This window comes from Suncus etruscus, chromosome 4, assembly GCF_024139225.1.
Source record: "Suncus etruscus isolate mSunEtr1 chromosome 4, mSunEtr1.pri.cur, whole genome shotgun sequence".
Lineage (NCBI taxonomy): Eukaryota > Metazoa > Chordata > Mammalia > Eulipotyphla > Soricidae > Suncus > Suncus etruscus.
In genome coordinates, this window is record NC_064851.1 from 122,645,918 (window position 1) to 122,672,903 (window position 26,986).

Below are 26,986 nucleotides of genomic sequence, written 5' to 3' on the forward strand. Positions count from 1 at the left end.
AATCTGCGCCCGCCCAGTGGAGCCCGACTGTGAGTGCTCCTTGTAAATGTTTCTCTACTGTCCTCTTGCGTGAAACTCTTGGGAGTGGGGCAAAAGAGGCTCCAGAAATCTGCGCTTCCAGACGCCATTTCCAGGGCCGTGCGCTCTTTCTAAGAAAAGAACACCATCGTAACAAGAAGAAAAAATCACACTAAGATCTGAGCTATAACACAGAAGCAAGCATTCCTCCTTGGACTGTCTTCTCCGTTGAATGCTTGGGCCTAAGATTTGATCCAGTGTGAGGCTTCACCCACGGAGGACTCCCATCCCCTAGAGACAAGTCAGCCCATCCAGAAAGGGCAGAGCCAGAGAAGTGTGCTGCCTACATCATATAGCCAATGAATACCACCACAACACGTAGAAAAACCCAAAATACAAGTGTGACAATGGGGAAACAACGCAGGCCAGAATCAGACATAGAGAATGAAGAGGACAAGTCTGATGACCAGATAATGGCCAACCAACTAATCAACCTCTCAGATAAGGACTTTAGACTAGCAATATGGAAGATGCTCAACGGACTCCAAGAAACCATGGATCGAGTTGAACAGAACACTAATAAGAACCAAGAAAATATGGGGCCGGAGAGATAGCATGGAGGTAAGGCGTTTGCCTTTCATGCAGGAGGTCATCGTTTCGAATCCCGGCGCCCCATATGGTCCCCTGTGCCTGCCAGGAGCAATTTCTGAGCCTGGAGCCAGGAATAACCCCTGAGCACTGCCAGGTGTGACCCAAAAACCAAAAAAAAAAAAAAAAAAAGAACCAAGAAAATATGAAGACAGAAATCACAAAACTCCAAACTGAAATAACATATCAATTAACAGGCCTGAAAAAGTCAGTAAACGAAGTGAATGACAAAATGGATAAGCTCTGGGACAGGATGTCAGAAGCTGAGAATAGACTTGGTGCTGTGGAAGATGAGATACATAACAATTCCATACAGCAGGAGAGATTGGACAAAAAACTTAAAGCAAATGAGCAGACAATGGAAAAATTAGTCAAAGAATGGGAACAGATGAAAATAGAAGTCTATGATAAGATCAACAGAAACAACTTAAGAATCATTGGAGTCCCAGAGACCCAGGAAGAAAATTCCCAGGAAGAATCAATGGTCAAGAACATCATTAAAGAGAAACTTCCAGAGCTAAAGAATATAGGTGATCAAATACTACATGCTCGAAGAGTACCAACCAAAAGAGACCCCAGAAAAAACACCCCAAGACACATCCTAGTCACAATGACAAATCCCACAGATAGAGACAGAATTCTGAAAACAGCAAGATCAAAAGGGGAAATTACATTCAAGCAAACTTCCCTGAGATTTACAGCAGACCTGTTACCAGAAACACTCAATGCCAGAAAGCAGTGGTGGGATATTGTGACAAGACTGAATGAAATGAATGCTTCACCCAGAATACTATACCCAGCAAAACTCACTTTCCGGTTTGACGGAAGAATACATGGTTTCACAGACAAAAAACAGCTCAGAAACTTCACAGACACAAAACCAGTCTTAAGAGAAAAACTGAAAGACCTAATCTAAGACAAGACTACCCAAAAGACACACCAAATTTTGATATAAAGATGGCGTTAAATCCCAGGACAATTCTTTCTCTCAACGTCAATGGACTAAATGCACCAGTTAAGAGACACAGAGTGGCTAAATGAATCAAAAAACTCAATCCAACCTTCTGCTGCCTACAAGAAACGCACCTGAATAGTCAGAACAAACATAGACTCAAAATAAAAGGCTGGAGAAAAATTATCCAAGCAAACAACACCCATAAAAAAGCTGGAGTGGCCATACTAATATCAGATAATGCAAACTTTATACTCAGGAAGGTTGTAAGGGACAAAGATGGACATTTTATATTAATCAAGGGGTATGTAGAGCAGGAAGAAATAACTCTCTTAAACATATATGCACCGAATGAGGGGCCAGCAAAATATTTAATACAACTGTTGACAAATCTAAAAAATAATATCAATAACAACACAATAATTGTGGGGGACCTTAACACGGCTTTGTCAACACTGGATAGGTCAACCAGACTGAAACCCAACAAGAATATACTAGACCTGAGGAGAGAAATGGAAGAAAGAGGGTTAGTGGATATATATAGGACACTCCACCCCCAGAAACCTGGATACACATTCTTCTCCAATGTACATGGGACATTCTCCAGGATAGACTACATGCTGGCACATAAAACATACTTCCATAAGATCAAGAGGATAGAAATTTTGCAGACTGCCTTTGCTGACCACAAGGCTCTGAAATTATTTGTGAATTCCAAAGGGACTCAGAAGAAAAACCTTAACACCTGGAAGTTAAACAGCCTCATACTCAATAACCAGTGGGTCCGAGATGAAATCAAGGAGGAAATCAAAAGGTTCCTGGAAACAAATGACAATCAAGACACAAACTATCAGAACTTATGGGACACAGCAAAAGCAGTACTGAGAGGAAAATTTATAGCTTTGCAAGCACACATCAGGAAGGAAGAAGGAGCTTACCTGAGTAGCCTAATGACACAGCTAATAGAACTAGAAAATGCTCAACAAAAGAACCCAAAAATAGGAAGACAGAAGGAAATAACAAAGCTGAGAGCAGAAATCAATGAAGTGGAAACCCAAAAAACAATCCGAAAGATCAACGAAAGCAGAAGTTGGTTCTTTGAAAAAATAAACAAGATTGATAGACCACTGGCAAACCTAACAAAGAAAGAGAGAGAGAGAAACTTGATAACTCGTATTAGGAATGAAAAAGGAGAGATCACTACTGATATGAGAGAGATTCAAAGGGTAATCAGAAACTACTTTGAGAAACTCTACGCCACTAAAAATGAGAACCTGGAAGAAATGGATAAATTCTTGGACTCTTATAATCTTCCACGGTTGAAGGAAGAGGATGTAGCATATCTAAACACCCCCATCACCATTGATGAAATTAGAATGGTAATCAAAGGTCTGCCGAAAAACAAAAGCCCAGGCCCAGATGGATTCACTAATGAATTCTTTCAAACTTTCCAAGAGGAACTACTACCAATCCTGGCAAGACTCTTTCATGAAATTGAACAAACGGAAACACTTCCAAATAGCTTTTATGAAGCCAACATCACCTTGATACCTAAACCAGACAGAGATGCTACAAAAAAAGAAAATTACAGACCAATATCGCTGATGAATGCAGATGCAAAGATCCTCAACAAAATCCTGGCAAACAGGATTCAATGCCTCATTAAGAAGATCATCCACTATGATCAAGTAGGTTTCATCCCAGGAATGCAAGGCTGGTTTAACATCCGTAAATCTATCAACATCATACACAACATCAATAACAAGAAAAATAAAAACCACATGATCATATCAATAGATGCAGAGAAAGCATTTGATAAGGTCCAACACCCATTCTTGATCAAAACTCTCAGCAAGATGGGAATGGAAGGAACCTTTCTCAATCTAGTTGAAGCCATCTACCACAAGCCAACGGCAAATATTATCCTCAATGGAGAAAAACTAAAAGCCTTCCCTCTAAATTCTGGTACAAGACAAGGCTGTCCTCTCTCACCACTCCTATTCAACATAGCACTGGAAGTACTTGCTATAGCGATTAGGCAAGAAAAGGATATCAAGGGAATCCAGATAGGAAAGGAAGAAGTCAAGCTCTCACTGTTTGCAGATGACATGATACTCTACTTAGAAAACCCTAAAGACTCTACCAAAAAGCTTCTAGAAACAATAGACTCATATAGCAAGGTGGCAGGCTACAAAATTAACACACAAAAAATCAATGGCCTTTCTATACACCAACAGTAATAAAGAAGAAATGGACATTAAGAAAACAACCCCATTCACAATAGTGCCACACAAACTCAAATATCTTGGAATCAACTTGACTAAAAATGTGAAGGACCTATACAGAGAAAACTATAAAACTCTGCTCCAAGAAATAAGAGAGGACACGCGGAAATGGAAATGCATACCCTGCTCGTGGATTGGCAGGATTAACATCATCAAAATGGCAATACTCCCCCAAGGCATTATACAGATTTAATGCTATCCCCCTAAAGATACCCATGACATTCTTCAAAGAAGTGTATCAGACACTTTTGAAATTCATTTGGAACAATAAACACCCTCGAATAGCCAAAGCAATCATTGGGAAAAAGAATATGGGAGGAATTACTTTCCCCAACTTTAAACTGTACTACAAAGCAATAGTTATCAAAACAGCATGGTATTGGAATAAGGACAGGCCCTCCGATCAGTGGAATAGGCTTGAATACTCAGAAAATGTTCCCCGGACATACAATCACCTAATTTTTGATAAAGGAGCAAGAAATCCTAAATGGAGCAAAGAAAGCCTCTTCAACAAGTGGTGTTGGCACAACTGGATAGCTGCTTGCAAAAAATTGAACTTAGACCCCCAGCTATCATCAAGTACGAAGGTAAAATCCAAATGGATTAAAGACCTCGATATCAGCCCCAAAACCATAAGATATATAGAACAGCACATAGGCAAGACACTCCAGGACATTACAGGCATCTTCAAGGAGGAAACTGCACTCTCCAAGCAAGTGAAAGCAGAGATTAACAGATGGGAATATATTAAGCTGAGAAGCTTCTGCACCTCAAAGGAAATAGTGCCCAGGATACAAGAGCCACCCACTGAGTGGGAGAAACTATTCACCCAATACCCATCAGATAAGGGGCTAATCTCCAAAATATACAAGGCACTGACAGAACTTTACAAGAAAAAAACATCTAATTCCATCAAAAAATGGGGAGAAGAAATGAACAGACACTTTGACAAAAAAGAAATACAAATGGCCAAAAGACACATGAAGAAGTGCTCCACATCACTAATCATCAGGGAGATGCAAATCAAAACAACGATGAGATACCACCTCACACCCCAGAGAATGGCACACATCACAAAGAATGAGAATAAACAGTGTTGGCGGGGATGTGGAGAGAAAGGAACTCTTATCCACTGCTGGTGGGAATGCCGTCTAGTTCAACCTTTATGGAAAGTGATATGGAGATTCCTCCAAAAACTTGAAATCGAGCTCCCATATGATCCAGCTATACCACTCCTAGGAATATACCCTAAGAACACAAAAAATACAGTACAAAAACCCCTTCCTTACACCCATATTCATTGCAGCACTATTTACCATAGCAAGACTCTGGAAACAACCAAGATGCCCTTCAACAGATGAATGGCTAAAGAAACTGTGGTACATATACACAATGGAATATTATGCAGCTGTCAGGAGAGATGAAGCCATGAAAATTTCCTATACATGGATGTACACGGAATCTATTATGCTGAGTGAAATAAGTCAGAGAGAGAGAGAAAAACGCAGAATGGTCTCACTCATCTATGGGTTTTAAGAAAAATGAAAGACATTCTTGCAATAATAATTTTCAGACACTAAAGAGAAAAGAGCTGGAAGTTCCAGCTCACCTCAGGAAGCTCACCACAAAGAGTGATGAGTTTAGTTAGAGAAATAACTACATTCTGAACTTTCCTAATAATGAGAATATATGAGGGAAATGGAGAGCCTGTTTAGAGTACAGGCAGGGGTTAGGTGGGGAGGAGGGAGACTTGGGACATTGGTGGTGGGAATGTTGCACTGGTGATGGGTGGCGTTCTTTACATGACTGAAACCCAAACACAATCATGTATGTAATCAAGGTGTTTAAATAAAAAAAAAAAAGAACTAACTAATGTTAGATATTTCTGAAACAAAATAAACAGAAGATTAGTTTCAATTCATCAATCATATAGATGTTTTTTATAGAAATGACATGGAATTTTAAGGTAAAAGGAAATTCTGCTATTATTTAACAATTCATTTGATTTATATCAATTTAAAATGCTAACCTTTCATATGGTTAATAAAGATCTGGTGAACAAAAAAAAAAAGAAAGAAAGAAAGGAAAAGCTCTGCAGTGAAGAAGATGGAGCTGGTGAGAACCTATGCTACAATGATGCAGTGATGCGGCAGCTCTCACTCAGTCCATCAACAGGACCAGGCATCACAACCTGCAGGAGACACTAGGGAAGCCAACTGAGAAAGCACTCACAGAAGCATCTCCCAACACGTGGCATCCACAAAAAGTGACAGATATTCATCACCAATGGTTCATCCTCTGTGCCATCATTTCATTTACCTTAAAGTAGCATGAATTGGGGGGCCGGAGAGATAGCATGGAGGTAGGGGTTTGCCTTTAGTGCAGAAGGACAGTGGTTTGAATCCCGGCATCCCATATGGTCCCCCGAGCCTGCCAGGAGCGATTTCTGAGCATAGAACCCGGAGTAATTCCTGAGTGCTGCTGGGTGTGACCCAAAAACGAAGGGAAAAAAAAAAGGAGCATGAATTGGACTTCACATGGAGGATTAAGAAAAGGCGTGAGGGAGGAGGATGGACTTATTAGAATTTGGAGAGACCCACAAAAGAATTCTGGGAGGCCTCAAAAGAAGAGGAAGCTTTAGAATTGGGTGTAAAAAGGCAAAGAGAGAAAAAAAAACAAAAACAAAGGCCAAAGGGAGGAAGTAGAGACGCTGCTACATCAACCACGAGCAATCCAGACCATTAGGAGCCAGGGGAATTGGTTGGCTGGACCAAGGCTGGCCCATTAACAGAGTTGCTTGTTACTGTCACTGCACATGCACCAGGACAGGAGCACCCCGGTGCCCCCAGGGGCACAGGCAAGCAAGGCTGACAGAGCTTTCCCTCCAGCTGTCTGGTACTGTTCCTTACTGGGCAGAGGGGAATCCCTACCGACTCAAATGCTCTTTGGATGAGTCTACCAGAACAGGAAATATCAAGTGGAGAACTGAATCATCAACACAATTTCATTTAACTCAATTACAAATGAAAAATGGAGATGGATGAATATCATTTTGTTGAGTGCTATGAAGAAGTCATAAGGATACTCCAAATCATAGAAGCCACTCTACAAGAGGCACTGATTAGACAGGACATGGCATACTGACAGGGTGGGAGCAATGGCACAGTGGGAAGGGAGTTTAGTTTGCCTTGCATGCTGCCAACCCAGGTTTGATCTTCGGCATCCCATATGGTTCCCAAGCACCTCCAGAAACAATTCCTTAATGTAAAGCCAGGAATAACCCGAGTACTGCCAGGTGTAGCCCAGATTCCTATCCCCCAAAATTACAACATACTGAAATATAGCACAGAAATTCTGGAGCTTTAGAGATGGAGAGAAAAAACAGCAGGAAAGGCATTTGCCTTGCATGCAAAAGACAGTATGCAAATGCCAGTATGATCCCTGGCACTTCATTTGACTCACTGAGCACCAGCAGGAATGATCCCTGAGTACAGAGCTAGGAATAAGTTCTGATCACCACTGGGCATGCAAAAAGGGAGGAAAGAAGGGAAGGAGGAAAGAATAAAGAGGAGGGGAAAGGAAGAAAAGGGAAGGGAGAGAGGGAGAATGGAGAGAAAGGATAAAGAAAGAGGGAGGGGAGGGAAGGGGAGAGTTCTCTTGATTTCTGTCCCTGTCACCCTACATAAGCTCTTTAAGAACAAGAGCTGGGAGGGAGACAGTAGTGGTTAAGGCACTTAACTTGAAAGTAGCTAACCCAGGTTTGATCCACAATCTGCCAAGCACCAGATCTTGGGCACCACCTCAGCACCACAGCACTGAGATTTGGTGTACTCCAGCAGTAGTATCTCGTTACAATGAGGCCCCTTAGGTTTCCTGAACATATCTTGGGAGCACCCTCACTATCTGAGCGCCGCTCAGATAACATGTTCAACTGTATCTCTACACACAGCAGTACCCACTGTGGTAATTCTTTGGAGAATTCTACTTTACACATTTTGGGTTTGCAAAATGAGTCTTTACAGTTTGATTTCATCGTTATCTCATTTAGTTTTAAGCCTCAGTTAAAGGACTGACTCCTGAACTCTAAGCCTGGACTCCTGGTCATAAGGGAGTAGGGCCCTTATAACAATTCTTCTGACCATATTATCATGTCAAACACAGCACTTAGGAACCCTCCAGATACTTTTTGTTTGTTTGTTATATTTGGCCCACACCTGGTGATGTTCAGGGCTTACTCCTGGCTCTGCACTCTGCTATCACTCCTGGGGGACTTGGGAGAACATATAGGATGTGAGTATAGAACCCAGGTCACTGTGTGCAAGGCAAGTGCTCTCCCCACTGTGCTACTGTTCCAACCCCAAGACCCTTCCTATTTCTGACAAGTCATTTACAGTCACAAACCACCAGTGGATCTGCCAGTTAATGCTATTTTAGAAAAAAAAAAACTACCTTGTGAAAAAGATTATGTAAAATGAAAAGTTTGAGCAGAACATAAAACCACGGGTGAATGTTCTGTTGGGTCCTTGTGCTGCCATAGAATTTCTCATCTACCTTAGTTCTTAGAAAGACAAACAGTCTCATTCTGTCACACACAAATTCCCTGTACACACAAATGCTTCTATCCACATAACGGATTGGTTATGACAGTAATAAAGTATTTTTAATCCACTCAATCTGAATTGAGGTTGCTTGTGCTCAGACATGATGCTGAAATACTACCACAGGGATGACACCCTGCATCTTTTCTAGAGCCCTGAGTCCTATTTTCTGAGCCCTATTGGTGGTATAGAGACAATTGCCACAATAGTTGAATACAGTTTCTTTTCCATCCTCAAACATTCTAGGGCAGGAGCGAAAGAACAGCGAATAAGCACTTGTCTTGCATGTGGCCATCCCAGGTTCAATCTCCTGCACCCCAAATAGAGTCCTCCATGCACTGCTAGGAATGATTCCTGAGATCAGAGCCAGGAGTAAGCCCTGAGTACAGCTAGGTAAGGTCAAATACCAAAACAAATAATTTTAGGATTCTATAATAAACAACAAAAGCCTTTTTTTCAGAATGCAATAAAATGTAATAAATAATCTGGCTACCAACCCCTGGGCTGGTCCTTTGATTTCTCCAGCAGAATAAAATAAGAGTCTGATAAATAAACAATCTCTAAGGAAATGTTCGATTCTAATAGTCTATGAGGTTAAGTACTTTTATTGGCTTCCCTACTTCCCAATCCTCGCTGATTTCCTTCATCTAGTATAATTTTATTTCTCAATAGGTATGTTAGTAGCCTTAAAACACCTACAATTTTCAAAATTATTCTGTGCCTCAAACTATGCATTTATCATGAAAAATCCTTGTTGATTCCTGAGGCAACACTTGTATGTTATCATTTGGGAACCTCAAAAAATGAAGATTCAGGGGCCAGAGAGATAGCATGGAGGTAAGGTGTTTGCATTTCATGCAGGAGGTCATCGGCTCAAATCCCGGCGTCCCATATGGTCCCCCGTGCCTGCCAGGAGCAATTTCTGAGCCTGGAACCAGGAATAACCCTGAGCACTGCCAGGTGTGACCCAAAAACCACAAATAAATAAATAAATAAATAAATAAATAAATAAATAAATAAATAAATAAATAAAAATAAAGATTCGGGACCAGAGAGATAGCACAGTGGTAGGGCGTTTGCCTTAAAAGTGGCTGACCCAGGACCAAAGGTGGTTCGAATCCCGGCATCCCATATGGTCCCCCGTGCCTGCCAGGAGTGATTTCTGAGCAGATAGCCAAGAGTAACCCCTGAGAGCTGCCGGGTATGACCAAAAAAAAAAACAAATAAATAAATAAATAAATAAAGATTCAATCATACAACTCATACAACAATAAATATCCAAATAATCTATTCTAAAATGAGCAAAGGAGTTGATTTGGCATTCCTCCAAAGAGGAAAGGCAAATGATTCCAAACCACCTGAAAAGATTTGCTCCACATCATTCATTCATCATTAGGCAAATGCAAAAAATCATGAGATTCTGCTTCACAGTAAGTTAATGTACCTATTATTCTTTAACACACACACACACACACAGAGGAAAATTTGACAAAGTAGAGAAATGAGAACCCGTGTGAACGGTTGGTAGAGTAGACAAAATCATATGGAAGTGTTTGTGGACTCTTCACAATGTTAAACACAGAAATATAATTACCTCAGGAGTCAACTGACTGAAAGAACTGGAAATAAGAACTAATCTACTGGTACACCAAGATTTATAGCAGCAGTACTAAGTAGGAATAGCCATATGATAATAACAACCCCAAGTGTCTATCAACAGGTGACTGGAATAGCAAATAAGAGTCCATAAAATGACTGTTCTGATAAAGGTTACAAGATAAGGCAACCTAACAGGACATTTTGCTAAAAGAAATAAACCAGTTACAAAAGAGCAAAGGTGGGGCCGGAGCAGTGTCAAAGTGGTAGGGCGTTTGCCTTGCACGTGGCTGACCTAGGACAGACCACAGTTCAATTCCCCAGCGTCCCATAAGGTCCCCCAAGCCAGGGGCAATTTCTGAGTGCACAGCCAGGAGTGACCCCTGAAATCACCGGGTGTGGCCCCAAAAATACAAAAATACAAAAAAAAAATACAAAAAACCAAAAATACAAAACAAAACAAAAGAGCAAAGGCAGGGGCCAGAGCAACAGCATGTTGCATGTGGATTAACTGAACAGACTCAGCTTTGATCCCCATGTCCCACATGGACCCCAAGCCTGCCAGGTGCAATTTCTAAGGGCAGAGCCAGGAGTAACCCCTGAGTTCTGCTTGGGTGTGGTCCAAAACACTCCCCAAAAAGAGAGCAAAGGTATAAATAATTCCTCATATTCATGGAATCCAGAACAGTCAAATTCAGAGTTGCAAAACAGAATGGTGATGGTTTGGGAATAGGGAAGTGGAGTTAACAAGATTTTTATTTAATGGGTACAAAGTTTCTGTTTGAAATGATGAAAAGTCTGGCTCTGGAAATCGTGATGGTTTCACAACATTATAGATGTAGTTGAAGCAACTGGTCTGTAGCCTTCAAGACAATTCTAATTGTAAATTTTTTAATAACTTCTACCACAACTGACCAGATGTGCATTTGTGAATCCATTATTTACTGCCACTGGTTCCTTAAATCTTTTCCTGAATAATAAATAATTAGATAATTCCAAACAACCTAAAGTATTCATTGATGAGAGAGACAGAGACAGGGTCAGAGACAGATACAGAGACAAAGACAGACACAGACAGATTTTCAATATTAAATAAGGATGATTCTCCTTCCTCAAGAGGTTACCTCAAGCCCAGTGAGGTTCAACCCAGAGCAGGCTAAGGAACTAGGTTCTCCCAACCAATACAAACCCCAGGGAGGGATTGAGAGCAAGAGACTTTTTTAGCAGAACAATGGATTACAGAGTTTACCAGAAGGGAAAATGGGAGATTACCATTACAACTGGGATTTAACTACCTTCCATTTTTAAAAGAGAAAATAATGGAAGAATCACAGAAAAGGCCACAGGGGAGGTGGCTAATGGGGCAGAAGATGGTTGGGTGTGTGGTGCTATGCACATGCCAAATTCTGAGGTTTCTATCACCCACCTGGTCAGTACTATATGACCCTCTCCTCACACACGAGCACCCAACCAAAGCCAACCACCCCTACAAAAAGACCTGTAGGAACAGAGCAAAACCAGCAAAAACCGTTGTGTTATGACTATTACGTTATTTATCAAAACTCTTTAAGAAAAGCATGGTATTGGCCAAAAGCATGTGGATCTAGAATCACTGCTTCCTATCACCGGAGACCACTCATATGACCCCAGGAAGCACTCCGAAAGGGGTGAGAGCTCTCTAAAAGCACTTCTGGGACTGTTGCCCAATTAGCTGGATTCTGTTTAACTTGAGCAAACAAAAATTAAAAACTGTGAAGAATGACGAGCTACCCAGCTCACTGGAATCCCAGCTGATTTAGTCCCACCTCCTTCCATAGGGAGGGAGTTAGCTGGGACTGAGTGCTCAGTGATGCCCTGTATAATTATGAGGTCCTTCTTCACCTCCTCTCTGAAAGGCAACCCAAATGGCAACCAACTTTCAAGAAAAGCGAAGGCAAAGCAATTCTTTTTTTTTTTTTTTTTTGTCACACCCAGCAGCGCTCAGGGGTTACTCCTGGCTCTATGTTCAGAAATCGCCCCTGGCAGGCACAGGGGACCATATGGGATGCCGGGATTCGAACCACCATCCTTCTGCATGCAAGGCAAACACTCAACCTCCATGCTATCTCTCCGGCCCGCAAAGCGATTCTTAATGTATTCAACGCATCTCTTAAGGGACGCAGCTCACCTTGATTTCAACAATCAACAGTATGGTCACACCCAAGAGTGGAAGAAGAAGCAGTTATGTCCCCCTACATGCCTCATCGGGGCATCTCAGCAGACTCCCTGACTTTCCATTTATTCTGTACTACAGGGGAGAAAGGGGAACAGAACCCTCAGGATGGTCTTTGGGAGAACCAGAAACATCCCATGTACTCAGGATGTCCTGCTGAGACCAGAGCTTCACTCCTAACCTCTCTGTCTCCGTCCATCTTCCACACTGAAGACCTAAACTTCCAGTCAGCTAAGCAGTGGACTCAGGTACGTTTTTCCATAGGAAAACATGCTTCAAAAGAGTCCGTCAAGATTTACCTTCAGAATTAACTTAATATGAGATTATACTTTCCTGTTCCTTTGTCAGCTGCAAATCCCCAAATCTACAAGAATTCACTTAAACTCGTCAGCAGTATTTTCATTGGAAGAACGCAATCGGGAAAGCTCTGACCTGCTGGGCAGCTGGGAATTTCTTAGCTTTAGGTTTGGTTTAGTCTTTATTTTTCTTGCTGCTGGCCCTGCTAACATGATTCAGTGAAGGTCGTATTTAATCTTGCAGAGAAAAGCTACCTAAGCAGTTCTTAGGTAGGCTTCAGGAAAAATAAATTGCCTTGGTTCTGGGGCTCAGGCTGTTGCTTCAACCCAACAATTAAAGTTAAAGAAAACAAATGAAGGCAACTATAAAAGACAGTCCCTGATTTCAAAAGCCTTTCACTGTTAAAAACTAAAGTGTTTGGTAATAACAAAATCATTATTAATAACTAATCCACTGAGAAAGTAGGCAGCTTCCAAGTGGCATGACCAGTTTATCAGCAAATAAAGCTTATTTTATGTGGAGTTAAGTATTAGTATCCTGATTGGAACTTAAATGTCAAAGGGATGAACTGATAGGATTTTTTTAAGACCCAGGTAGAATGAAGGAAAAACTAATTTTCCCACTTTCTGGATACTGAAATTTGTCACCTTAATACAAAGTGACAAATCCTAATGCAAAGTGACAGATCCCAATGCTTATGTGCTAAATACCTATACCATTCAGTTTTTTTTTTTTAACCCAAGTAAGCCCCGCACCACAGGCTGAGCTGGAATTCAGCATTCCAAGCTAACCTTTGCTTTATAGCTGAAAATAAAATCAACAAATATTTATCTAGTTCTTACTGCATATCAAGTGCTGGTGGGAAGTGCAAAGAAAGGAAAGAGAGCATAGCTCTCAAATAACTAGGTAGGTGATACAGATGGAAAAATTCAAGTCATCAATTTTTGCAACAAGAGGCTCAAAAGGTTCACATAGAAATGAATGGCAGGACATTTGCAGGGAAAAAAATAGGGAGTGTTTTGGGGTTTTTTTGTTTGTTTGTTTGTTTGTTTGTAGTTTGTTTTGGTTTTTGGGCCACATCCGGCGGTGCTCAGGGGTTACTCCTGGCTGTCTGCTCAGAAATAGCTCCTGGCAGGCACGGGGGGACCATATGGGACACAGGGATTTGAACCAAACACCTTTGGTCCTGGATCGGCTGCTTGCAAGGCAAACGCCACTGTGCTATCTCTCTGGGCCCAATAGGGAGTGTTTTATTATGTGATGTTGAAGAGGGCAGGAAGAATATGTGAGTAGAGAGAAAACAGGAACATACGTGTGTTACAGCCAACAGCCATTCTGACTCCATTACCCATCCCACCCAATCCCAGTTGTTATTGTTTGTTTGTTTTTTTATCTTTTTATCTTTTGTTTTGGGGGCACACTCATCAGTACTCAGAGTGTTCCAACACTCCTAGCAAGCTCAGGGAACCATATAGTGAGCCAGGAATCAAAATTTACCCACCGGCCTGTCTCCACCACTCCACCTTAGACCTGTCCTCCCTCAGCCATCCCTCCCATCCCCAACCCCTTAACACCTTGCTTCCTTTTCCTTTTCACCATTTTACAGGGTGGCCAACATGGAGTCACTGATCACCTAAATGGAACTCGGCAACAGAGTGGTAGATATAAAAGGAAACAGAGAATTTTGAAAATTCAGCACAGCTTTTATCTCATAAATATTTTTATATTTAACACGTGCAGAAGTAATATTTTAAATATGCAGGATTAAAATAGTACTAAAATAAATGAGACCTACCTTAAATTTTTTAGCACAATTAAACATTTTAAACTACAATGTTTTATACTTCTATTGGACAGGTTTTTTTTCTTTTTCTTTTTTTTTCTTTTTGAAGTGGGGGTGGGAGGGAACTGAACATCAAAGTATTCTGCTTCTGAACTCCTAATGAATATAACCCAACTCTAGTTTTTTATCAAGCTTACTGTGATTTCAGTGTCTATATAAAAAAAATACCAAATTTGGAGCCAACAGAGAAAGTAGAGTTTAAGGCATCAAGGCATACGCTTGCCTGCTTTACACTCCAGTTTAGTCCCAGCAAGGAATAAGGTCCCCCCAGCAGCACCTGGTGTGATCCCTGAGCAGACTCAAGAGTAAGCACTGAGCACTGCCAGGTGTAGCCCTTGCCAAATCAAAGACCCAAAACTATTGTGAAATGTTTCCAGATAGAGATCTTTGGGTATTTTCACTTATGAAAATTAAGAACCCATAGTCACACTGAGACCATATTGCCATTCTCCAGTGGGGGACTTGGAAAAGGTAAAGGTGGGGGTGTGGCATTGGTTTATAGTTTCCCTGTGCCCCTATAAAAACACCTCGACCAACTGAAAATCAAGAACATTGAATATGAGGACATAGTGTATATTATATAGATAAAGAAGGCATGCATCCACCTCCCTAAAAAAAATTTTTTTTTTTGTTATTACTTTTGGGCCATACCCAGCAGTGCTCAGGGCAGACTCTTAGCTCTGAGATCAGGATCATACCTGGCTTGACTCAGGGGACCAAACAGGGTGCCAGGGATCAAATCTGGGTAGATTGTACGTAAAGCAAGAAACCCACATGCTGTATTATCACTTTGGCCCACCTGGAAAATTTTCACTGTTTATCGACCATTAGACTTTGATCTGGAGCCCCTTTTCTAAATTAATTGTTCTGCTCCAAAAGGCCATGAAACTTCTTTCTCAAGAAAGTCAAATGGTTCTAGGTTCAGACCTCATGATGCCAAGAAAACATCTCTCTAGAAAAGTCCATTTCAAAAATGCTGAAAGTAGCTCCTTTGCCTCTCAAAGAAGTGTTTGCTTTGATTCCCAACAATAAAGAATGATCCACATGTCAGTCTGTAGCTTCTCATGGCATCAGCTGAGTGTTGACATATGGAAACCAACACTGCAATCTCACTTCCAATAAATACCAACAAAGACTCTATTCTCCAAACCAATACATAGCAATAACAACTATATTCAATGATTGCAAGTATCAATAGAGACACTATTCTCCAAGCCCCATATCTTATGATCCTAATCACAGATATAAAATTCCTATCTGTGAAGTGAGAAACATTTCAGATCTCCTCTAGATTCTAACCAAACAGCAAGCCAGTCTCCTCTAAAAAGCCATTCGAGTAGCCACAACTTCACTGGGGCAATTGATCTTGGCATTGTCTGGGAAACTTTGGCTCCATACAGTGAGGCAGAAAGAGCTCAAGAATGGCCAGATTTCTAAACATCAACCTTTTCTGCAACATTCAACTTATCTGTTCTAGTGTGGGGGCATCCTATCCTGGTGATCAAGCTCCTGGCCTTGAACATGTTAGGTCTTTGCTCTACCACTTGAGTTATCTCCCTGGCCCCGTCTTCACCTTAACATTCACCAGTGTTGGGCCCGGAGAGATAGCACAGCGGTGTTTGCCTTGCAAGCAGCTGATCCAGAACCTAAGGTGGTTGGTTCAAATCCCGGTGTCCCATATGGTCCCCCCATGCCTGCCAGGAGCTATTTCTGAGCAGACAGCCAGGAGTAACCCCTGAGCACCGCCGGATGTGGCCCAAAAAGCAAAAAATAAAAAACCATTCACCAGTGTTAATATTAGAGGGAACAACAAAATTATCTTAACATTTTTTCCTGTTTTTAAAGTAATTGTTCTGTTGTATTAGAGTTGAAAGATACAAAAGAGTTTCAGAGAAAAAAAAAAGTCAAACATGCACAATCACTTCATTCAAATGTTTCTTTCCAGGCTCATCTTATGTTTAAATAATGTATAGACACACATTTTTTTTAAATAAGATCAGGATTACAATTCAACGTCTTTCTTTTCTCTACACACAACATGAATATCTCCCATCATCAAATGCCAAAACATAAATTTTATAAGCTTTCCATACTCATTGTCTGGATGTGTCATAATTTATTTAAATATGTTCCTATTGTTGAGTTTTAAGGTGTTGTCCAAGTTTTCACTCTGAAGAAACCTAATTCAATCAACATTGTTTGTAGGAAAATCTTTATCCCATCTCTGGTTACTTCATGGGAGCAGATGGGGATGTGTGGGATTACTAGAAGATTTGAGACTTTAAATATGAATTCCAAAAAGTTTATTTCAACGTTCAATCCAGCAATATAGAATGCTCGCTCTCCACCCCAGTGGCCTGAAGGATCCAATTGGCATTGACAGTTCAATCCACTTGTACTAATCATTAGGAAAACACTATTGAACTGTTCCATTTTCCTGATTCCCTATTTACCTTCCCTAACAAACACTACATAATTGTATTTCTTGGGTGAAAGACCTCTGGTACTTCCGATAAATGTTATCAGCATGAGTCTTCTCCTCACTCTTGCTTGTCTCATTTCCAAGTTAACTTTGAATTAAATCTGAGGCTATCGATGTGTTATTAATTTCTCCTGCTGTTCCAACTGCCCTTCCACTCCAACACTCATCTCTTTGGTGGTTTCATGCCCAACACTACTCACTACCAACTGATTACTAACATCACCTAAAGACTCTGTTTTCCCTCTTTTACTTTATCATCTTCAGAACAAAGGCCTAACTCCAGTCAGGGGCTGGAAAGGTCGTGGATAGGGCACTTGCCTTACATATAATTGACCCACGCTCAGTCTCAAACACCACATAGGGAGGGTCCACCTCATCTTCCAACACCTTTTCCCACACCATGCCACCACCCCACACGGGCACTAGCACCTCACCTGTGTTTCTGGACAATTCTCATCACTGTGATTTTTCTCATATTTTTTAATAACACAAGGATGAGGACATCATTATTAACAAAATCACTCTCTCCAAAGGAGACAGCCTCAGATATCACTTGATATTTGTATCAAATATATTTAAGACATTTGTATGCAGTTCCTTCTGATTCCAAATGTCACTCAATGTCCCTGAAATCTAACCACATACCACCAAGACAATGTAAAGCAGCTAGAAGGGGGAGCTTTGGCTCCTACAAAAACTTGGAGCACAGAAGCTTAAGACCAGGTGATAGGGCCAGAGTAGTGGTGCGGAGTGGTAAGGCCTTGCCAGCACTAGCCTAGGACGGACCACAGTTTGATCTTCCAGCTTCCCATATAGTCCCCCAAGCCCGGAGTGATTTCTGAGCCCATAGCCAGGAGTAACCCCTAAGCATTACCGGGTGTGGCCTTAAAAAAAAAAAAAGACGACCATGTGAATTGTAAACTATTCTTTCCTCTGGTTACATTAGGTGCATGCTCTTCAGATACTGTTACACAGACAGCAACAGATTATTAAGCACTCCTGGAAAAAGTTATTCGTGAAAATCACAGAACAAGTAGCTAGCTCCCCCAAAGATCTTGTTTAATAAAAATTGGACAGGCTTTTCTCACACAAAACCCAGCTTCAGAGATTCTGTTGAATTAAATTGTCTTGCCCTTGAGATAAAAATGCTTAGACTCCATCAGAGAAAAAAAAAAAAAAAAGAACTACCACCTTCTGTTTCCCATAAAAAAGGGACAATGAAGGCAGGAGACATATGGAGACTTTTTGCCTCCTCAACTTTTACTTATCAAAGCTTAATACTGAGTTGATGAAAGGCACTATAAGTCAAAACAAAGATACAAAAACCCAGCCCCTAAATTTCCATGGCCTTCCCACACAGAGAGAGAGCTACCCAAAAAACAAAGTCCTAAAGTCCTATTTGCGGCTGCAGAAGGAAAATTTAAAGCTCCACAGCCATCACTTTAATACCATCTTCCTGTCTAACAAGCAACAGCAACAAGGCATAGACCACGGAGGTGAACTCACATGCCCTACGGGACGTGACTATACATAACTGCCCTATGGGGAAAGGATTTCCAGCTTATTTCCTACATAGCAAGGCTCAGAGACCATGAAAAAGATTCAGAATATTTGGTCCTGAGGAGAGAAAGATACTTTTCTCATGAGGGCTCCGGGATCCAGGCCACAGTGGTGAGAAGAAAAACTTGTCATTGGGGTGGGACTGGGGGACCCTCAAGACAGAAGAGGAAGGGAGGTTCTTAAATGGAATATGTGATGGTCCCCTTGTGTTTATAGTAGGCGGGCTTGGGGAAAAAAATCATACAGTGATTTATAAGACCCAGTGATTCCTTCTTCCAAAATTGACATCAATCTAGCTAGTCCCATTTCACAGATTCCAGAGAGGAGAGTGAGGACAGAGTTCACCCAAGAACCTAAGAGTCAATTCCAGATTTCTGGACTCTCGAGATCACTACTTTCCATAACACCAAGCCCTGGGCCAATACATTTATCAACAAATTTAGTTTCTTTGGCTAGTTGGTTTTGGGGACACAGCCAGCAGTGCTCATGTGCTCCTGGCTCTGCACTCAGGAATCACTCCTAGCAGGTTCAGGGGACCATATGAAATTATGGGAATCAATGCCAGATTGGGCACATGCAAGGTAAATGTCCTACTCAGTGCACTATCGTTCCGGCCCTGTCAACAAAATTTTAATCAATGAAACCAAATACAAGATTTGAATCCACTTACCCAGAAGGATTTATTCCTCCCTGGATATCAAGCAGAACTCAAAAGTTACTGATAGGAGTTGGGGGGTAGGGATGGTGGTACATGCTGTGGTCTAGTTTTACAGTCTTATAAAGTATCATGAGCTAATGAAATGCTCCTTTGGAAAACATAGCCCGGATGTCTGAAATATGTTTTTCTCTTGTACAGACCAAAATTAACGTCAACTAGATTATATGATGTTGCTTTTCTCCAGATCCATGAGTTCAGTTTGGAAGTCTTAAGTGTTGCCAAATAAGAAAAAAAGGCTTAAATTTCTCTTCCAGCCTAGAACTCGGCTGACCTAGGATGGACCGCGGTTCAGTCCCCCCCCCACCCCCCCACCCCACCCCCCCGCACAGTTCAATGCCCCAGTGACCAAATGGTCCCCCAAGCCAGGAGCAATTTCTGAGCACATAGCCAGGAGTAACCCCTGAGCATCACTGGGTGTGGCCCCAAAACAACAACAACAAAAACTAAAAACAAATTTTGTTTAAAGGATGAAAGACCCTTATGGAATGGAACACAGAAAGGAACAAATTTTACTTTATTTTACTTTTTTTTTTTTACTTTATATGACCACCAAATCTGAACACATTATATGATTGCATATTAACACACATACTCTCAGGCTGCATATTATAAATACAGACTGCATTATATTTTCCCATATGTTGTATTGGGCATATAGTCAACAGCGAAAAAGTGCAAGTTATTGATAGAGTTCCTTTATTTCTACACTTGGTTTTCTGTTTTTTTTTTTTGTTTGTTTGTTTTTGTTTTTTGGGCCACACCCGGCGTTGCTCAGGGGTTACTCCTGGCTGTCTGCTCAGAAATAGCTCCTGGCAGGCACGGGGGACCATATGGGACACTGGGATTCGAACCAACCACCTTTGGTCCTGGATCAGCTGCTTGCAAGGCAAACACCCCTGTGCGATCTCTCCGGGCCCTACACTTGGTTTTCTTAAAAACATGGGGTGGGAAACTGTACAGTGGTTAGCACACACATTGCCCAAACTAGGTTCAATTTCAGGGACAATGTGGTCCCTTAAGCATCACTTGGTATAGCTCTGGTGATTCCCCTCCCAGCAGCCCCCTGCAGGGCAGCCCAAGTATCCCCAGCAGTGCAGAGCCAGAGCAACAGTGAGTCCAGGCCCCAGTCCTCCCAAAAACTCTAGTGGGGCCACTGGACCAGTTTCTGACTCCACTCAAGATAACTACAAATCTGAAAATAAAACCATTATAGCTGTGGGCCTGGGTTGTTTGTAGCTCAGAGGAAGAGCACCCACCTAGCTAAGTGAGGCCCAAAGTTCAATTCCCGCAATGCAAATGCATAAAAATGAGGGGAGAAAAAGTGACAGCAAAATACTAAAATCCATTTAAGACATATCTGTCAGAACAGACAAGGAATAAAAGAGTCTGAAGCAATCATGAAGAAAATTCAGACTAAAACACAGTGAGGCTTGAGAGGATTTGTTCCTGCTCAAAATTGGGAAAATATATCAGTCCATTTACTGTTATTTGCATCTCATTTGTCTCCATGGATACCACCTAACTTTTCCTCAGACAGAAAAAATATCAGACAAAATTTCATTGTTAAACATCTTTGTGCTTAACTTTAAAAAGTTTTAATTCCTTATCATTCTTTTATATGTTCTTAGAAGGAATAAATTCCCTTCTTGCAGGAAATTCTAGAATAAAGCCAATGTTTAATCCAGTCATGATTCTCTGCCTCTTTTATGTTAATAACCTGATAGAATTTTGAAAGCCAATGCCTTGCACTTACTCAATCTTCTCTAATTCACAGTATCCCATTTATTTCCAAAAGCAGCCCTAGAAGAGATAGTTAAATATCATTATCATCTTCCATAGGACTCACCCCAAAAGATAATTACTCCATTTAATTTTCAGTTCTGTACTGTCAGCTCACCAACTAGAACAAAAATCTCCCTAGAAGAAGTTTTCTGCCTGTTCCCAATTGAAACCACAGAGCTTAGCACTTCATCTGGGGCACAGTAAATATCCCTGGAATATTTATTAAACACATAAATAAAGCTCCCTGTCAGCTTGAAGTCCTTTTTGGTATAAAGCACAGACCAGGACCATGCCCTAGATATCCCATTTAGAATTCTATAGTCTGTTTTCTATCAAAAGGAAAGTGTGTGAAAATTCTCAAAACACAACCGAGTTTATACACAATTATACTAAAAATAAGAGTACAATGACCTTGGAATCATGAGGGGAAAAATGATGCATATCAAACATGAAAGGATTCCAAGCTTCAAATTTTCCACTAAGTTTAAACATCTTTAACTAGATTTGGTAGGCTGAATATCCGCCTGACAAAATACTTCAGGAAGCAGGATGAGAAATGGGGCCAGGGTTCAGAGCTGTCAGAACTTCAGAACCACCCTTTGTTTGCCATAATTTGCGTCCATTTTACTACAAACCGTTTACTTTTCATAATGATGACATCTTTACAGATAAGTTTTTACTGTGTGGACATATCTCTAACTTCTGAAGGTCAAAAGAGAAAAAAAGGCTAACTCACTGAGAATGGATATAAATGTTTAATACTATGAAACAATAGCGTATAACAGACCTTTTGGATCTAGGAGGCCAAAATCTTAACTTTCTAGACAAGGAACTAAGTTATAAACTACAATAACTCACTACTTATGCCGTGAAATTGTGAGATTCATCAATCAATAAAGGTTCCAAGTTAAGTCCTTGACTGGTCAGTTCAAGTCCTGTATATTCCATCTGCTAAAGTTTACTTAGAAAAAAATGACATGTTTTTCCAGGGTTTTTTAAGTTCCTATTTTCGTGCCTGCCCCGCTCCAACACAAAAACAAAAACAAAAACAGCAAGCGGGTGACTGAGACTGAGAACACTCGTGACTCCTGCATCAGGAATTATCCCCTTGGTCCTGGGAAGTGGGAGAAGTGGGAAGTGGATCTGTCTAACGTCAACACCATCCACCTTTCCAGCTGTCATGGAACCAGTCTGCACCTGCCCTGAAACATCCAGAAGCGCGGGCAGCTAAGTTCCAACGCTATTTGCAGCCGGTCTCAAAAACAATCAAAAAAAAAGCAAAACAAAAATCATGATTGCAAGCTTGACAGCAAACCTCGGTGATTCCTGAAAATCCACAACAGGAAATGTAACTACCCTCCACCCTCCCAGCCATTCATCAAAAGCAGACGGAGGGAGTCGGTCCGGAGCCACGGTGGCAGAAGGCCAATGTCAGAGAGCCTCCTTTCTCACTGACGCCAGCCTCGCTAAGTTTTCCCTTATTCCCCAACCAAGGACAAGCAACGCACTCGAGGGCCGAGGAAGCTGGAGAGGGAGCAGAGGGAGCGAGTGGAAGGTCCCCAAGTTGTAGACAATCAAGGAGTTAAAAACTATATACGTATGTGTATGCATGTATTAACAAACACTCCAAAGCCAATGCTTCTCTTAAGTGGCAACCTCCAAGGCCAGTCCTCCCACTCCCGAGGCCATATTTCCAGTTTAGGGTCCTGTCCCTGGCACCTCCCCGGTGCTCCAACTATTGACTTTGCGCCTGGCTCTGGCTGCCAACCTCTCTCTCTCTTTTTTTTTTTTACACCCTTCTCCCAGGAAGCAAAGGGGTACACAGGGCAAAATAAATAAAATAAAATAACACCCAGGCACGGGTGCCCAAGAGATGCGGGTGCAGCTCGGAGAAGGGTGCATGGCGTTGCAACTTGCAAAGGCGCCCCGACAACGCGCGATTGGCCGCGGAGAGAAGGAAGTGGCGGCCACGGCCCCGCGATTGCCACTGGGCGCCCCGAGCCGGGTCGGAGGGCGCGCAGGGCGGGCATAGGCGCGCCCACCCCGCCGCCGCCCACACCCCCTGTGTACCCCCGGCGGGGGGGACAGCTGCCAGCGGGGGGCGCCGATCGGTCCCCCGGAGGCTGCGCTCACTCCCGCCCCTCGCCGGCTCCACCGCGAGGCGGGTCAGGCCCAGCGCGCCAGGCCGGCCCGGGGGCGCTTGCGGGCACCCGGAGGCGCTGGGCGCTAGGCCGCGATCGGGGCCAAGGACCCCCCGGGCGCGATGCCCTCTCGGGGCGGGTCCCCCGCGCGCAAGGACAAGTGCAGTGACAAAGCCCCGGGGCCAGGCCGAGCCCCGGGCGGCCGGCGGGAAGGAGGACGCGCGCGGGTCCCTCCGGGGAGGCAGCGGCCCAGGCCCCGCGCCCAGCCTCGCCAGGAGTCCGCCCGCCGCCGTGCCCGCTGGCACCCGACGCCCGAGACCCTGCTGGACCCGGCGAGCCCCCAGACCGGTGCAGGGCACCCCATCAAGTTTCCCTTGGCCGCGATCGGAGGCGCCTCTCCCAGGCTCCCGGCTCCCCGGGCCGGGCATGGGGCACGCAGGGCGCAGCAGCCGGAGGGCTCCAAGGAGGACCAGCTCCCACCTGGGGATCTGGTGGCGATCGCATCTGGAAAACACGCACAGACACACGCACGCACCCCGATTTTGTTTTTAAAAGGAGGCCCGGACTCCGGCCCCCAGACACAGCCCCTAGGGCGCAGCAAAATCGCCCCCGAGCAGGTTTAGTGTCCATGGAGCCGGCACCTCTGAGCATCTGCAAATCCAAAAGTGAAATTAAACCTCCACCAACCTCCTCCTCCTCCTCCTCCTCCTCCCTCTCTACCTCCTCCTCCTTCTCCTCCTTGCAGCCTCGTCAAGCCCCTGTAGCAACAGCACCAGAAGCAGAACCTGCTTCTTACTGAGATCAACTGATCCCGAACAGCGCCGACAGCTCCTCCAGAAAGGGGTGAACACCCCTCCTTGCATTTTCCGACTTGCAAAAATAAATAAATAAAATAACACCGTGTCAAGCCATCAAGACATACCCAGACATCTCTCTCTTCCCCCCTCCAGCCCCTCATCCACATAACATGCCCAAGAGAAAAATAATAAAAATAAAAACACACGCACAGTCACAACTATAATTTGGGAGGAGAGAGAAAAAGAAAATAAAAGAAAAAGAAATGTTACCTCTTAGTGTGCTTTTTTTTTTTTCACGCTACCAATACAAATCCCGCAAGGTCTAAGGGTTGCTTTAGGGTGTGTGCAAAGGAAACGAAAGCCCCGTCAGTTGAATAAATCGCAGGAGCAAAACTAAAAGTTACTCGCCGGCTCGCCTGAGAACAGTCCAGATCGAAAGCAAAACAAGGAGAGGAAACTGCGAAGCGCTGAGCCTGGAAATCCCCCCGCCCCGCGCCCTCTTCCTCCTCCTCCCGCCCTCCCGCGCCTCCCCCTGCGCCCTCCTCTCCTCCCTCCGCCGCCCTTCCTCCCCTGTGTTTGTTTCCAGCTTGTGCAACCGGGAGGTGGAGGCGGAGGCGGCCGGGCCGGGCCCGGGGAGGTGCGGAAGTTCTCCGCGGCCTCTGATTGGCTGCCGGCTCGGCTTTCATCATTTCTCGGAAAAGTCAATTTCATTTTCACTTCCCCACGTCGCGAGTGTCCGAGCAACAAGCGGTTGGCTGGCTGCTCACTGGCGTTGCTGGGGCGCTCGCCCTCGCCACCGTGCGTCCTGGGGAGGGTGGCAGTTGGCAGTGGCAGGACCCGTGTTTCTTCCTGAAGGTTTGGCTTCTAAGGTTGGTAGAAAGAGAAAGTAGGGCGTCTGGCAGGTGTTATGGGGCGTTAAGAACTCCTGCTGTCAGAGTGAATAAAAAATTACCCCCCCCCCCAACTTGGAGTGTTTGCTGGTCTCTTCAAGGAATCCAGTTAGCCGACCATAATCCAGAGCTGCTTAAGTACTTTTTGCTCGAGCTGGGCCAAGACCTCATTTGAACTCTTATCTGGAAGCGTTTGAATGGGGGCCTCTGCACCTCTGTCCCCCATCTGGAGCTGCTTTCGGGATTGGGCGATAAGGAAGGCCTTGCCCAGCATAAGCCCTAAACGCACGCGCCAGGATGCAACACCCTGGAGACCCAGTTATCAGGGGTGCCATAGAAGTTACCTCCCGGGGCCGGGCGGTGGCGCTAAAGGTAAGGTGCCTGCCTTGCCTGCGCTAGCCTTGGATGGACCTCGGTTCGATCCCCCGGTGTCCCATATGGTCCCCCAAGCCAGGAGCAACTTCTGAGCACATAGCCAGGAGTAACCCCTGAGCGTTACCGGGTGTGGCCCAAAAACCAAAAAAAAAAAAAAAAAAAAAAAAAAAAAAAAAAAAAAAAAAAGTTACCTCCCAGCAGGATGGGATGGGCAAGGGTGTGGTGGGTTTAGTCTTACTCCAGGATATCTCCGTGTTTTGATTGGTCCAAGAGTGAGACGCTGGCAGTCCCACGCTAGCCTCCTCCATTCATGAGCTGGCTGGCCATCCTTCCTTGTGCATTGAGCCACCTAAGGCTTAAGTTTTCAGTATTGCAAAATGGGCATAAGTAAGCTAATGCAGGAATAGAGGTGCAGGCCCAGAAATGCAGCTCTGCGGTAGAATGCTGGCCTTGCATGTATGAGACCTTAGATGGGCTACTTGGCACTGGGAAAATGAGCAGAGAAATAAATCTAGTGCTTGTCAACTGACCTCTGTTGTTAGTCTCACAGTAACACCATTCACCAGGCACAAGGTCCAGAGGGATAGTACAGCAGGCAGGGCTTGCACAGGCTGGCTCCAGTTTGATCTTCAGCATCCCATATGGTGGGTGAGCTTAGAACGAGAAGTAACTTCTGAGTGCCAGAGAGGGTGGCCCCAAAACAAAACAAGACTCACCAGGCACCTACAACTGGTAACTTGGGCATTCTAGTTTAGTTAAACCTACTCTCCCCTCTTCACACCCCAGGAGTTTTCTCTGCCTTTTTTTTATCCCTACACAGCAGAGAAAATCTCTTCCTGGAGGAGAACATGGTTATTAATAGGTAAACGTTTTCTAAAAGCAGATCCACCATCCCTGTCCATCAGCAACTATTGAATTCTGCCCACCCAAAGCAGAAAAGTATCCAGATATGTCTATGTGGTTAGAGATAGCTGAGGACTGAGGATGATTTTGTGGCGGTGGTCTCAGAAGTTGAACTCTGAGTTATGTCCTACCTCCCCCTTCCAATGCTATTGAATGGAGCCAAGTTGCAGTGGATCAGTACAAGCCCTGGGAGTCCTTCTGTGGCCACTCCACAGCATACCTCTCACTCTCCAATCACACACCCAAGCAAAAACCCCAGCACTCGGGGCTAGGGTGATCAGACAGGAATTCAGGCATATGCCTTGCATACAGCCAACCCTCATCTGTTCTGGTCCATCCCTGCAATGTTTAAGGGATGCTCATGCTCCCTCTAGACCAAGGGTCTCAAACTCAGTTTACCTGGGGGCTGCACGAGGCAAAGTCGGGGTGAGGCAGGGCCGCATAAGGGATTTCGCTTGCCGAATATTCGCAATAAAAAATCGCATTAGTAAGAAAAAAATCGCAAAAAATCGCATTAAACATTTGCATACCCCGAACGGAACTGCTCGGGGTATGCAAATGTTTAATGCGATTTTTTTCTTACTAATGCGATTTGTATTGCGATTATTCGGTAAGCAAATAATCGCGAATATTGCGATATTTGAAGGCCGGCCACGGGCCACAAAATGTTGTACGGAGGGCCACAAGTTTGAGACCCCTGCTCTAGACTCTAGTGTAGCCCTGTGACACCCCCCCCCCACCTCTAGCTCTCCTGGACAATTCCCAGTCCTGTCCCCCCAAGCACTATAACGTCTACATCCTAGGGGCTCCCTCATAGTGAATTACTTCCTGATTGGTTAGATAGCAACCATAGGAGCCTCCATGCACCCTGAGTGCCACATGCAAGGCC

The 26,986-nt window shown here is 43.6% G+C and overlaps 1 protein-coding gene across 1 annotated transcript in view; it reads right to left on the reverse strand.

Moving 5' to 3' along the window:
• Window positions 1-24,407, reverse strand: part of IRF2 (interferon regulatory factor 2) — a 103,205-nt gene extending 78,798 nt beyond the window's left edge. The window contains exon 1 of the mRNA XM_049772378.1: window positions 24,200-24,407. The gene's annotated coding sequence lies outside the window, so the exon portion shown is untranslated. The remainder of the gene's footprint in view (window positions 1-24,199) is intronic.
• Between the last annotated feature and the right edge of the window lie 2,579 nt (window positions 24,408-26,986).